Source organism: Gadus macrocephalus, chromosome 14, assembly GCF_031168955.1.
Source record: "Gadus macrocephalus chromosome 14, ASM3116895v1".
Classification (NCBI taxonomy): Eukaryota; Metazoa; Chordata; class Actinopteri; order Gadiformes; family Gadidae; genus Gadus; species Gadus macrocephalus.
In genome coordinates, this window is record NC_082395.1 from 75,072 (window position 1) to 88,253 (window position 13,182).

At 48.0% G+C, this 13,182-nt stretch overlaps 1 protein-coding gene across 14 annotated transcripts in view; it reads left to right on the forward strand.

Annotated features, from left to right (window-relative positions):
- The first annotated feature begins 11,577 nt into the window (after positions 1 to 11,577).
- Positions 11,578 to 13,182, forward strand: part of ppfia1 (PTPRF interacting protein alpha 1) — a 67,430-nt gene continuing 65,825 nt past the window's right edge. For 8 of the 14 annotated variants that reach the window (XM_060071963.1, XM_060071962.1, XM_060071969.1 and 5 more), the window contains exon 1: positions 11,578 to 12,786. The gene's annotated coding sequence lies outside the window, so the exon portion shown is untranslated. The remainder of the gene's footprint in view (positions 12,787 to 13,182) is intronic. The other 6 variants (XM_060071967.1, XM_060071973.1, XM_060071968.1 and 3 more) reach the window with 1 other exon arrangement.

Genomic DNA, 13,182 nt, shown 5'->3' on the forward strand with positions numbered 1-13,182 from the left:
TTTTCCAGATAAGGACTAACGGTGAGGCATACTCACTTGCCGACTTTCGAATGATCTCTTTTTCTTCCCTTTCACTTAAGACTTGACGTAGTTTTTGGTACTGGCTCGGTGGCACACGTCTGAAAGGAAGTCTGAATGGCTTTTGGTCAATCAAGTGGATTCTGTGAACAAACCCTTCTGCTTTGCCGCAGTCAAGGTGGTTGCGTGAGAAAACATCCTGGTAGCGAACAATAAGGTCGGACAACTTGTCTTTACAGTCAGATGACGCATCACACAAGCCGACGTCAAGCTCACTCAGGCCAATGGACTCTAGCACACCAGCACATCCCACATCAGGACAGACAGGGCAAGCAGGCACGGTGGAAGTGCTCTGATGACAACTGACCAAGTCTAAATCTTCTAATGCGACACAAGGCACCAGGTCAGCAAGCTTAGCGTTACGTCTCAAAAACAAAGGCTTGTCAGAGACATTCATCACTTTCAAGGGTACCCACCCATCTGCCCATAAAGGTGTGACTATTCTGGCGACCATGAGCCCCTTGGGTGCAGACCGTGCTGATGTAGGCTCTGTCATCACTGCACTACCAGGAGACACGCGTGTGGTTTTTGGCAGCTTTCCCCATAGGAGGTATTCACAGCCGGGTTGAAGGAAAGTGGCTGAGTTGCAACGCACTGTGCCTATCTTCTCGGGCATTTCACCATCTCCCCATCTATGCAAGCCAGCAAGCATTGAAAGAAATCGTTCAGTTTCAGTGTCTGTAGATGACGGCGCAGAAACTGCTGTCCAGTATGTACTACACTTCTTTGACTCACGCAGTATGTGTTTGATCACATTGGTTCCAATAATTAAGTCATCATGTTGTCCTTCAACCACGATCGTGGGCACAATCATTTTGCAGTCATTAACTTCCATGTTAATGTTGAAGGCCAACTTCGGGTGCACTCGTCGACCTGCAACACCAATGAGAGTCACATCTGTGGAAAACCTCTCTGCTTCACACACTGCCCCAGCAGAGAGCAGGTTACGCATAGCAGTATCACTGACTGTACATGCCATCGAGCCACTATCCAGCATACCGCCGATAGTCACTTTGCCCCCAACCTTCACTGGTACATAAAATAAGCTGTCATTGCCACCCACATTTTGAGTGTTTTGATACACAGTGTTTGTCATTTTAAATTGAGAGAAATCGTCAAAATTCAAAGCCGAACCGAAATTATCGGTGTCTAGCGAGTGGGAGGATTCCGTATGACCTGTATTACCTCCCTCTGGACACAGGTCAGCTAGTTTCCCGAAGCTGGGCTGAGTTCGGGCGGGGCAATGTTTGGGCAATCCTGCCTTGAGTGACCAGGGGCCAGACACTTGAAACAGAGATGGTCAGATCTGCAGTGAGACAAGGTAGAGTGATTAGCATCTCCACAAACTCTACATGGTGGCGAGCTGAAAAAGATGGAGCGTTTCTGTCGACGCTCAGGATTAGGCGGTTCCACCCTGGCCAAGACTCTCTCAAGCATGCTCATCATGCGGCCCAGGACTCCATCATCTTGCCGCTGCTCAGCGGTGGCAAGACATGTTGCGGGCGCTGAACGTGCTGTGGCGGCAGAATGCGCTGCGGACGCTGGACGTGTTGCTGGACACAAGCAGAATCCGGGCAGGAGTTGTGAGTCTGCATCAAAGACGTGGCATGAGAAAAAGTCGACTGGGGGTCCATACCACGCGAATCCGAGTGCGCAAAGGCGTTTGAACCATTGTCTAGCACAGCTGCAGGGTGACTTTTCAGCTGTGGGAAACTCTGAGACGTTGCAGACACACCCCATTCCCTTTGATATTCATCTACCCTGAGCTGGATGTCTCTAGAAGTCCACTCACTGACGGGCTTGCATTTAAAAATGGAGGAAAGCTGCGGATCAGGACAGTGTTTTGCAAACATCTGTGCCACCTCCCCACAAATGTTCTCCATTTTCCTACCCTGACGGTGCAGTCCCTCATCAGCTGTGTCTGCGGCTTTGTTTAGTCTGATACAATAGTCGACTGGATTCTCTTTTGGCTTGGGCAATGTGGTGTAAAAGTCTTGCAATGGAAGTGACGATGAAGACTGACTGAAGTAACGCATTAGAATGTCATATATGAGATCTGGGTCCTTCTTCACATCAAGTGTGTCATCACTCCTCAGCGCTATTTGGACCACATCTCTTGCCTTTCCCAAAAGCCTTCCCTGTATCTCATCTGCCTGTTCAGCTGTTGTGTAAGACTGCTTCCTAAGGTGAGCTTTTGTCATGGCAATCCATTCCCGAACAGAGTACTTGTCAGGACCATCGCCCCTAAAAGTCACAGGTTCACGTTCAGTCTTGGCATGAACTACTACTGGCGTTGTGTTCTGTTGTGTAGGGCCTTGAGTCGGAACAGTCACTGGTCTGTCAGTCAAAGGTGTGTCATGTGCTTTAGTACAATTAGCAAGTCCCGAAGAAAAAAATCTAGCCGCAATAGAGTTACCTATTTGCTCTCCCAGTTGGCCTACCATATCAGTCAGGTGTTGTATGACAACGTTGTCATCCACTGGAGTAGAAGTACGCACATCCTCCCTCAAAAACTGTTCACTAGGAGACCAGCCCGGGCTAAAACTGTGCCCTCTGCCCCTAACAATTTTCTGAAGACCACCCACACTCCCACTTCCATATCCACTAGACAATGCGTCACCCACCCCACCTTTAACATGAAGACCCCTTCCCCTACTCATGGAGAAGCCTTTAAACTCATTGGCCCGACCACTATTTCCCTCAGCCATGCTACCTCAAGTGATATATATCAGAAATTGAAATAATTAGAAAAAAAATGAAATTACTAACGCAGAATATCACTGTCACACCAGGCCTACCTAAAAAAAAAGTATTGCCACTACACTGCGATCCAAACGACTAAGGACATATATTAGAAATGCAGTGTTAAAGTACCCCCTAGTGGTCACACGGAATCACCAAACAATTCACGATGCACGTTCCAGGAACACAGCGCAGTGCAGCACCCTCGGCGATCTGCTTGCGGAGCTGATCCAGAAGATCCAGGAGAAGTCACGGCACCAGTGTAACGACCCTCATTTCCAGGCATCCATGAATAAAGATTCAGAGACCGGGATTCCTCCGTAACATTTAATCCTGCATTCACAATATTACAAATTCCAATGTGACTGCGTGAATCGCCAACAGGGTTTCCCTAGTTCTAAGGAACGGGTCAACACACTGGATGACGCAGTCATTTCACCTACATACATACACATTACATCAACAACATTCTCAAGCTATTTACATTAGGAAATTATCACGTACCTGCATTCACAATATTACAAATTCCAATGTGACTGCGTGAATCTAGAATAGCAAAAACCAAAGGAGAACAATGCTCTCCATCACAGACATACAACATGTGTTTTCCGCCAAAACCACAAAGTAAATCATAAAGCCTGTTAATACCATACTTAACTTAAAAACGCTATATACATATTATTGAATCAAAATGTGTAAATAAAACATGCTAATTTATTGAAATATCAAATTATATACAGAGCGCTCCGTAGAACCTGCTTACCGCCAACAGGGTTTCCCTAGTTCTAAGGAACTACGGGTAGCGCTAACGCCCAAAAAGCGTGAAAATAAAAGACATGCAGTCACGCAGCCTCATATTAACATATTGAATGCGGTACAACATATTAACATGTAAAATAACAATGGCATGTTAATATTATAATTTTGTGAGAATTCAAATTTCCAACTTTATTTTTTAACTCTGTTGCATTAGGATATTTTTCTGTGAAAATGGCGGACATACTTTTTATTCTGGGTGGATAATATGATATTTCAGTATAGTTACGCCATTAAAAGTGCTTATGTAAACATTTTAGTGAGCGTTCCACAGCATTGAGAAGAGCTGTGTAATAAATAAATAAATATATTTATATATTTATTTATTATATACGGAGACCACCAGACTTCCTCAAAGCAACGAGAATGGTCTATTAAATTCAAGATGGGAGTTAAGGGATATAGTGCCATACGGTCCATCGCCATACGTCAATATGAATTTCATTCATAGAATTTCCGAGTCGATGGTCAATGGTCGGACACAGATCTTGTTATAACGATAATTGAATAAAAGCTATGGTCTACTTATAATATTATAACAAAATAATGGTATATTTATATAATATATATTTTAATATTTAATTAATTAAATACAATAACGGCTGTAAACATGTGACATGCCTACGTTTTTTGTCCTTTTCTTTTCAATGGGCCTGCGTCCATGTCACGTGACTCTCATGGTTGCTATGGTGGTTGTCAGCCCCCTCTGCCCCTTACATGGCTCCAAACCACGTGGGCGGCAACGGAGCTGCCGTCAATTGTGTTGTTTTTGTCATAAACTAGGGTCCGCTGGTTAGGAAGTAGACAGATATTCCAAGGTTTCCTTCGAAAGGCACCTTGGAATATGTTTCTATTCTCCGCAGTTTAGACGTAATTAATAATACTTTTTAATGAACTTGACTCAGTCTTTTTTAATCGCTGTCTGGTGGCTTGTTATGTCACTCTGAGACACGCATGGACAGATTTTATAGTAACACACAGCCTATAACCTATTCTTGAAAGCAAAACATTGATTTAAAGAGGCAGGGTTATTTTAAACAATTAATTAAATATGTGTGAGAGGCCATTCCTCCTCTTGAGTGTGCTTCCTATTTATGTCTAGTGTACACCCATACTGTCCACAAGCACCCCCCCTCCTCCCCATATGGATATGGAGAATTGTTGCCACGTCCCAGTGGTGGTGGTTTCATATATATGAAAGAGGGCTATAGACCTGGGGTCTCTTTTATATCAAAGGGGGTCTCAAAGGACACATACGATTATCAACTTCAGGGCTCCAGCCCTACAGGAAAGGTTTACACAGCATCATCAAATGCGCCATTGAAACGCATTGGCAACAAGCCGTTGCTAGAAATGTATCTAAATTAGTTGACAAATGATACAAACTTGTCCATTAGACCTTCAACCAGGGTGCTTCTTAGGGTTACTCTGTGAAAATTGTGGCTCTCTGGGAAAAAGCTGGCCCTAAAAAATAAATAAAAAAAGTAAGAACAACCTGAACAATCCTCTCCTGGAACCGTCACCTTATCGTGGTGGAGAGGTTTGCGTGTCCCTGTGAACCTGAGGGCTGTGTTGTCTGGAGCCTTGTGCTCCTGGTAGGGTCTCTCATGGCAGAGTGGTCTCAGGTGAGGGGCCAGACTAAGAATGGTTCAAAAATCCTCAATGAATAACGGAAGAAGAGGAGATGTGACCCGGCCCGGAGGAAGCCCGGAGCCCCCGTCTGGAGCCAGGCCCAGACGGAGGGCTCGATGGCGAGCGCCTGGTGGCCGGGTTTGCCACGGAGCCCGGTCGGGCACAGCCCGAACAAACTACGTGGCACCCCCCCTCTCTTCATCCCATGGGCCCACCACCTGTGGGAAGACCCGTTGGGGTCGGGTGCGCAGCCACATGGGTGGCAGCGAAGGTCAGGGGTCTCGACGGACCAGACCCGGGCGGCAGAAGCTGGCTCTGGGGACGTGGAACGTCACCTCGCTGTGGGGAAAGGAACCGGAGCTTGTGAGGGAGGTGGAGCGCTATCAGTTAGATCTGGTGGGGCTTACCTCCACGCACAGTCTCAGCTCTGGTACCGTACTCCTGGATAAGGGTTGGACTCTATTCTTCTCCGGAGTTGCCGAGGGCGTGAGGCGCCGGGTGGGTGTGGGGATACTCATAAAACCCCGGCTGTGCGCCGCGGTGTTGGAGTTTACCCCGGTAGACGAGAGGGTCGCCTCCCTGCGCCTAAGGGTTGTAGGGGGGAAAACTCTGACTGTTGTTTGTGCGTATGCACCAAACCGCAGCTCAGAGTACTCGGCCTTCTTGGAGACCCTGAATGGAGTCCTGTATGGGGCTCCAGTAGGGGACTCCGTAGTTCTGCTGGGTGACTTCAACGCCCACGTAGGCAACGATGGAGACACCTGGAGAGGCGTGGTGGGGAGGAACGGCCTCCCTGATCTAAACCCGAGTGGTCGTTTGTTATTGGACTTCTGTGCTAGTCATGGATTATCCATAACAAACACCATGTTCGAACATAAGGGTGCTCATTGTGTACCTGGTACCAGAGTACCCTAGGCCGAAGATCGATGATCGATTTCGTGATCGTGTCATCTGATCTGAGGCCGCATGTTTTGGACACTCGGGTTAAGAGAGGGGCGGAACTGTCAACCGACCACCATCTGGTTGTGAGTTGGATCAGGGAATGGGGGAAATTTCCGGATAGACCTGGTAAGCCCAAACGAGTAGTGCGGGTGAACTGGGAACGTCTGGAGGAGGCCCCCGTCCTAGGTATCTTCAACTCACACCTCCGGCGGAGTTTTTCTGGCATTCCTGTGGAGGTTGGGGGCATTGAGCCGGAGTGGGCGGTGTTCAAAGCCTCCATTGCTGAAGCTGCGGTGGCTAGCTGTGGCCTCAGGGTCTTAGGCTCCTCAAGGGGCGGTAACCCTCGGACACCGTGGTGGACACCGGTGGTCAGGGAAGCCGTCCGATTGAAGAAGGAGGCCTTCCGGGATATGATATCCTGGAGGACTCCTGACTCGGTTGCAGGGTACCGACAGGCTCGAAGGGCTGCAGCTGCTTCCGTGTCGGAGGCTAAGCAGCGGGTGTGGGAGAAGTGTTTCTGGAAGACTATCCGGCACCTCAGAAGGGGGAAACGGGGAACCATCCAAGCTGTGTACAGTAAGGATGGGACTCTGTTGACCTCAACTGAGGAGGTTGTCGGACGTTGGAAGGAACACTTTGAGGAACTCCTGAATCCGAATAACACTCCCTCTATGTTGGAGGCAGAGCTCGAGGTTGATGGTGTTTCGTTGTCAATTTCCCTGGTGGAGGTCACTGAGGTAGTCAAACATCTCCGCAGTGGCAAAGCCCCAGGGATTGATGAGATCCAGCCAGAAATGCTAAAGGCTCTGGGTGTTGAGGGGCTGTCATGGTTGACACGCCTATTCAACATCGCGTGGGAGTCGGGTACAGTGCCAAAGGAGTGGCAAACCGGGGTGGTGGTTCCCCTTTCAAAAAGGGGGACCAGAGAGTGTGTGCCAATTACCGGGGTATCACACTTCTCAGCCTCCCTGGTAAATCTACTCCAAGGTGCTGGAAAGGAGGGTTCGGCCGATCGTCGAACCTCAGATTGAAGAGGAACAATGCGGTTTTCGCCCCGGACGTGGAACTACGGACCAGCTCTTCACTCTCGCAAGGATCCTGGAGGGGGCCTTGGAGTATGCCCATCCGGTCTACATGTGTTTTGTGGATCTGGAGAAGGCGTATGACCGGGTCCCCCGGGAGAAACTGTGGGAGGTGCTGCGGGAGTATGGGGTAAGGGGGTCTATCCTCAGGGCCATCCAATCTCTGTACTCCCAAAGCGAGAGCTGTGTTCGCGTCCTCGGCAGCCAGTCAGTTTCGTTCTCAGTGGGTGCTGGTCTCCGCCAGGGCTGCGCCTTGTCACCAATCCTGTTTGTGATATACATGGACAGGATATCGAGGCGTAGTCGTGGTGGGGAGGGGTTGCAGTTCGGTGGTCTGAGGATTTCGTCACTGCTTTTTGCAGATGATGTGGTCCTCATGGGATCATCGGCCTGTGACCTTCAGCACTCACTGGATCGGCTGGCAGCCGAGTGTGAAGCGGCTGGGATGAGGATCAGTACCGCTAAATCTGAGGCCATGACTCTTAGCAGGAAACCAGTGGATTGCTTACTCCGGGTAGGAAATGAGTCCTTAGCCCAAGTGAAGGAGTTCAAGTACCTCGGGGTCTTGTTCGCGAGTGAGGGTACCATGGAGCGTGAGATTGGCCGTAGAATCGGAGCAGCGGGGGCGGTATTGCGTTCGCTTTACCGCACCGTTGTAACGAAAAGAGAGCTGAGCTGCAAGGCAATGCTTTCGATCTACCGGTCGATCTTCGTTCCTTCCTATCTTCACCTATGGTCATGAGGGCTGGGTGATGACCGAAAGGACGAGATCGTGGGTACAAGCGGCCGAGATCAGTTTTCTCAGAAGGGTGGCTGGCGTCTCCCTTAGGGATAGGGTGAGAAGCTCAGCCATCCGTGAGGAACTCGGATTAGAGCCGCTGCTCCTTTACTTAGAAAGGAGTCAGCTGAGGTGGTTCGGGCATCTGGTAAGGATGCCCACTGGGCGCCTTCCTTGGGAGGTGTTTCAGGCACGTCCAGTGGGGAGGAGACCTCGGGGAAGACCCAGGACTAGGTGGAGAGATTATATCTCAACACTGGCCTGGGAACGCCTCGGGATCCCCCCGTCAGAGCTGGTCAATGTGGCCCGGGAAAGGGAAGTCTGGGGCCCCCTGCTTGAGCTGCTCCCCCCGCGACCCGACCCCGGATAAGCGGACGAAAATGAGATGAGATGAGATGAGAACAACCTGGTTCATAATCCAAAATACCGGTTGACTGAAATCCTTAGAACCAGTAGGTGGCATCCTTGAGCTCGTGACCAAATGTAGGCTACATGACGCAAAAGTTAGAGCACATGGAAGAGGACATGGAAGAGGATATTAATGGTGGGGCGGTTCAAGAGTGGACATACAAGGAAAAATAAAGACCTCTGGAGAGAAGCAGGAGGAAGAGAAAATATTGTAAAATCTTTAATTTCTCACAAAGTTAATGTCAATACGGATCAGTGGTCCTCTGTCACACTTCCTTTATTAAAAAAGACAAGGAAAACTTCCATTAGTGGTTGAAGGTTTTTTGGCAGCAGGACAGACAAGGAGTCCGCACTGAAGCGTTGCAAAAAGGTAGGCTCCCAACTACAGTTTTTGTTGTAGGTAGAATTTTAACTGTCCAAGACCATAAGAAAGGCTGTTAAGCATGAGGGCCGCCTGGGACAGAATTCATACTTGGTTTTACACACACTATTATAATCTCGCATATACACCAGTATACTCACACACACACACACACACACACACACACACACACACACACACACACACACACACACACACACACACACACACACACACACACACACACACACACACACACACGTATACACCAGTATACTCATACACATACACACACGTGTGTGAGAGAGTATAATAGTGTGTGCGAGAGAGTATAGATGTTTATGCAAGAGAATATAGTAGAGGCGAGCTTCATTTGAACCGTACTGTCATCTTATGACACATACCTAGACCCCGAAGCCGCCGCCAGCCAATAATAGTATAAGCCACAATAAGCGGCCATCTGATAAACCTTGGCTGAGCCAGCTACAATTATTTGCATCAAGTAATAATTATATCACATAGTAGGGCTTTGACTCCGAATGTGAATGAAGTATTGATTAGACAGCTATTGATTAGACAGACCGGTAACCATAGCAACGCCGGTAAACAAACCTTGTGAAGCCCAATCCAGGTCTTACTGAAGGCATTTAATGGTCAAAAGATTATTAATAAATATTCGAATATTAATATTAATAAACAAACGAACTTCGAATATGATTTTTGGGCAAAAGTCAAAGCCCTATCACATAGAGACATACACATGAAAAATGTCAGCCATTTGTAGCCATGAAAAATTTGGCGGCTGCAGCAGCCATTTAGGTTTTGGCTGAGCCGGCTAGCCAGCCAATAACTTCAACTTCACAGCCAGCCATTACTCTCAAAACAAATGGCTTCGGGGTCTACACATACCTCAATATGGAGAGGCAGAGAAGAAAGCCCTAGGGGTCACAACATAGAAAAAGAAAGATTGGGAAGGAGAAAGGGTGCGCAGGGATGAAAGAAAGCTTTTCAAAGTGGTTGAAAGACGTTTTTATGTCAGTTTATCAAGAGGAGGCTGGTAAATATTCAGGTTAGCTAAATCTACTACTTGTAAAACAACAGGTTACTGTTGTCTTGCAACTGTGTAGGCCTACTGATCAGAATGGAGCCTACAATATAACGGATCATAACAAGAAAAATAAAGGAACTTGTTTGTGGTTATTTTGTTTTACTTCTATCTCTATGCAAGTCTTTGTTTTATGTCAATAGACCCAGTAAAAACGGAGTTATAAAGTTGATACTTTATAACTCTGTTAATAATCAAAAAGTTAATAAATTAATAATCCCAAAAAAAAGAAGAAGATTATTATCGTATCTGAATCGAGACTGAATCGTTCTACACAGTATTGCGATGCATCGAAGAATCAATTATTTTTCCCACCCCTATTGGTTACTGTACTCCAACAGTTCTAACAGAGTCTATTGTTTTGCATGTAAGCTTTTTGGTGAAGCTAGAGTTGCTGACACGCGCCTTGTGGTGGGGCATAATAACTGGCAGTGTCTTTCAAAGATACTGAAGCACCATGAAACAAGTGGCTACCACATAAATGCTTATCTGATGTGGAAAGAATAGGCATCCCGCTTATGCCTAGGTAAAACTATTGATAGCGAATTGCAGAGAGCCTGTTGACTCGAGTGATCGACTGCATACTCTTCCTTGCAGAAAGAAACCTGCCACTGAGGGGGACAAAATGCACGGTTAGGAAATCCTAGAAATGGAAATTTTCTGGGTATCCTTGATCTCTTATAGCACGGTATGATGTTACACTGACTGGCAGAGCATCTTAGAAAGGCTGCCTCTAAAAAAAACACCGGATATCTGTCCTGGTGCACTCAAAATGATTTTTTTGATTCAATATCAGATTGAATCAAACGCATAGCGCCTGCTATGCCTCTGCATACCCCCCAGAGAGTAGGCAGTTGCGCCCCTGGCCGAATATCTCTTGAATATCTGTCTAATATCCAACATCAAACTAATTTCACGGTAAGACACAGTATGGCATTCTTCATCTAAAAAAGAATTGGAAATGAGAATGAAATGCAAATGAGATAACGTTGAAAGAGGTCGGGCTCATCCTTGCCTCAAGTGGACGTGAGGTAAGTACAACATTAACCAGTTGGTGGCGCTAGATACTCTGAAATGGGGGCTGAATCGTTAGATTCTGTCTATTGGCATTAACGTCGATCTATATGCAGCGTTTATTTTTCAAGCGAGCTAGGGAAATCAAAGCCCAACTCAGAATAATAAAAATAACACTAGGTGCCTGCAGCGACGTGACAGAGAATATACTATGAAACCATCAAGAACCATTCTAAGACACCAACATAACCCTAAAGATCCCTGGTCCCGGGGCCCAATCGGACCAGTTGTCCCAGTCTGACCAGTGGCCCCGTAGGACCAGTGGCCCCAGTCGGACCAGTCGTCCCAGAAGGACCAGTGGTCCCGGTGCCCCGTAGGACCAGTGGTCCCGGGGCCCAGTAGGACCAGTGGTCCTGGTCCCAGTAGGACCAGTGGTCGTGGTCCCAGTAGGACCACTGGTCCCAGTAGGATCAGTGGTCCTGATCCCAGTAGGACCACTGGTCCGGGGGCCCAGTAGGACCATTGGTCCCAGTAGGACCAGTGGTCACGGGGCCCAGTAGGCCCAGTAGGACCAACCAGTAGGAGGAGAGAGGAGCAGTAGGTGGTGAGCTGGTCCAACTCGGCTCCTATTGGCTGCACTGGACCGTGAGCCGACTGCCAGGCAGGCAGTGGCGACAGAAGACAAGCGGAGCGTCTCAGAGTAAAGGCCTGCCGCAGCTTGAACCACACCGGGGGACGACCCTGTGAACTACACCGGGGGACAAGACGCTCTCCGTGGAGGTCCTAGCTCTACCCGCACCGCACTGTTCTACTCTCGCTTTAAAGGATACGAGGGTCTCGATCGGTCTGGTGACGCGACAGAAGGAAGCTAGTGAGGCTAACAGGGTTAGCTGATCTAACCCCGGGGTTAACTGATCTAAATCCTCAGATCAACACTTCACACTTTAACCAGATATTTGGTTTCTTAAAGTTGTTTGTTCCTAAGCGTTGGAGCCCGGTTGTTCGGTACTTTATTATTCAGGACGTTACTTCGGAAACCTGTTTACATTTCTTCGTTCGAACTTCGATTCAAGCTTAGCCTAGCTGCTACCTTTCTTAGCCTAGCGGCTACTTAGATTGGCCTAGCTGCTACCTAGCTTAGCCATAGCTGCTACCCAGCTGTAGCTTCCATCAGTCAGCCGGTTCCTTAAAATCGTCATCCAGAACTGTGTTTCATTCAGCGGACTAGCATGTCGCCGGTAGCTCCTCCACGTCGGCGGGTCACAGAGCCGAGCAGCTCCGCGGTGTGCTAGCCTCTCCAGGGCTAACCTCATAGCCGAGCAGCTCCGCTGTGTGCTAGCCTCTCCAGGGCGAACCTCTTTTGGGTTTTGTTACTGGTTCTCGGAAAAAGATGGATCTGTAATGCAGAATCGCGCTATGCTGTCATAGAATCACCCGTTTATTTAAAGCTAAGTAGCTAGCACTGAGTTAGCCTGCTTCATGCTAACGTGGGGCTAACCTGCTAAATTTGGAACAGTGCCTTCTGTTGAATTCATGAGGCTCTGAGGTCTCTGGACTCTCTCGATTCGTACTTGCGGGGTTGGAGGTCTCTTGACTCACTCTAAACTAGTCCCTGGGGGTTCGGAGGTCTCTGGACTCTCTCAAGTCGTCCCTGGGGGGTCGGAGGTCTCTGGACTCTCTCAAGACTTCCCTGGGGGATCTGAGGTTCCTCTTGGATTTTGATATTGTTTGACTGACGAGCAACATTTTCTCCAGAGGATCTGGACTTCTTGGACGTTTTGTTTTGAAACAGAAAGTAAATTGGACTGAAGAGACCCTACCCTACAAGGTGAGATGGTTCACTAACCCTAACTCTACAAGGTGAGATGGTTCACTACACTAACCCTAACCCAACAAGGTGTGATGGTTCACTAACCATCACCCTACAAGGTGAGATGGTTCACTACACTAACCCTAACCCTACAAGGTGAGATGGTTCACTAACCCTAACTCTACAAGGTAAGATGGTTCACTAAGGAAACGATCACTCGGGTACAGTGCATGGTGAATATGCAATGTGTTCAAGTACAGGCCTATCGTCGAACCCTAAAAGGAAGGGTGAACCCTAAGTGCCCTGACCCTGGCGATCCACAGGACATGTAGATTCATTTTACTAAGGGGATCAATTGGATTACTTCAAATAGCCTTGATGACTAATGGGTGGTGATGATGTAACGACACGTCT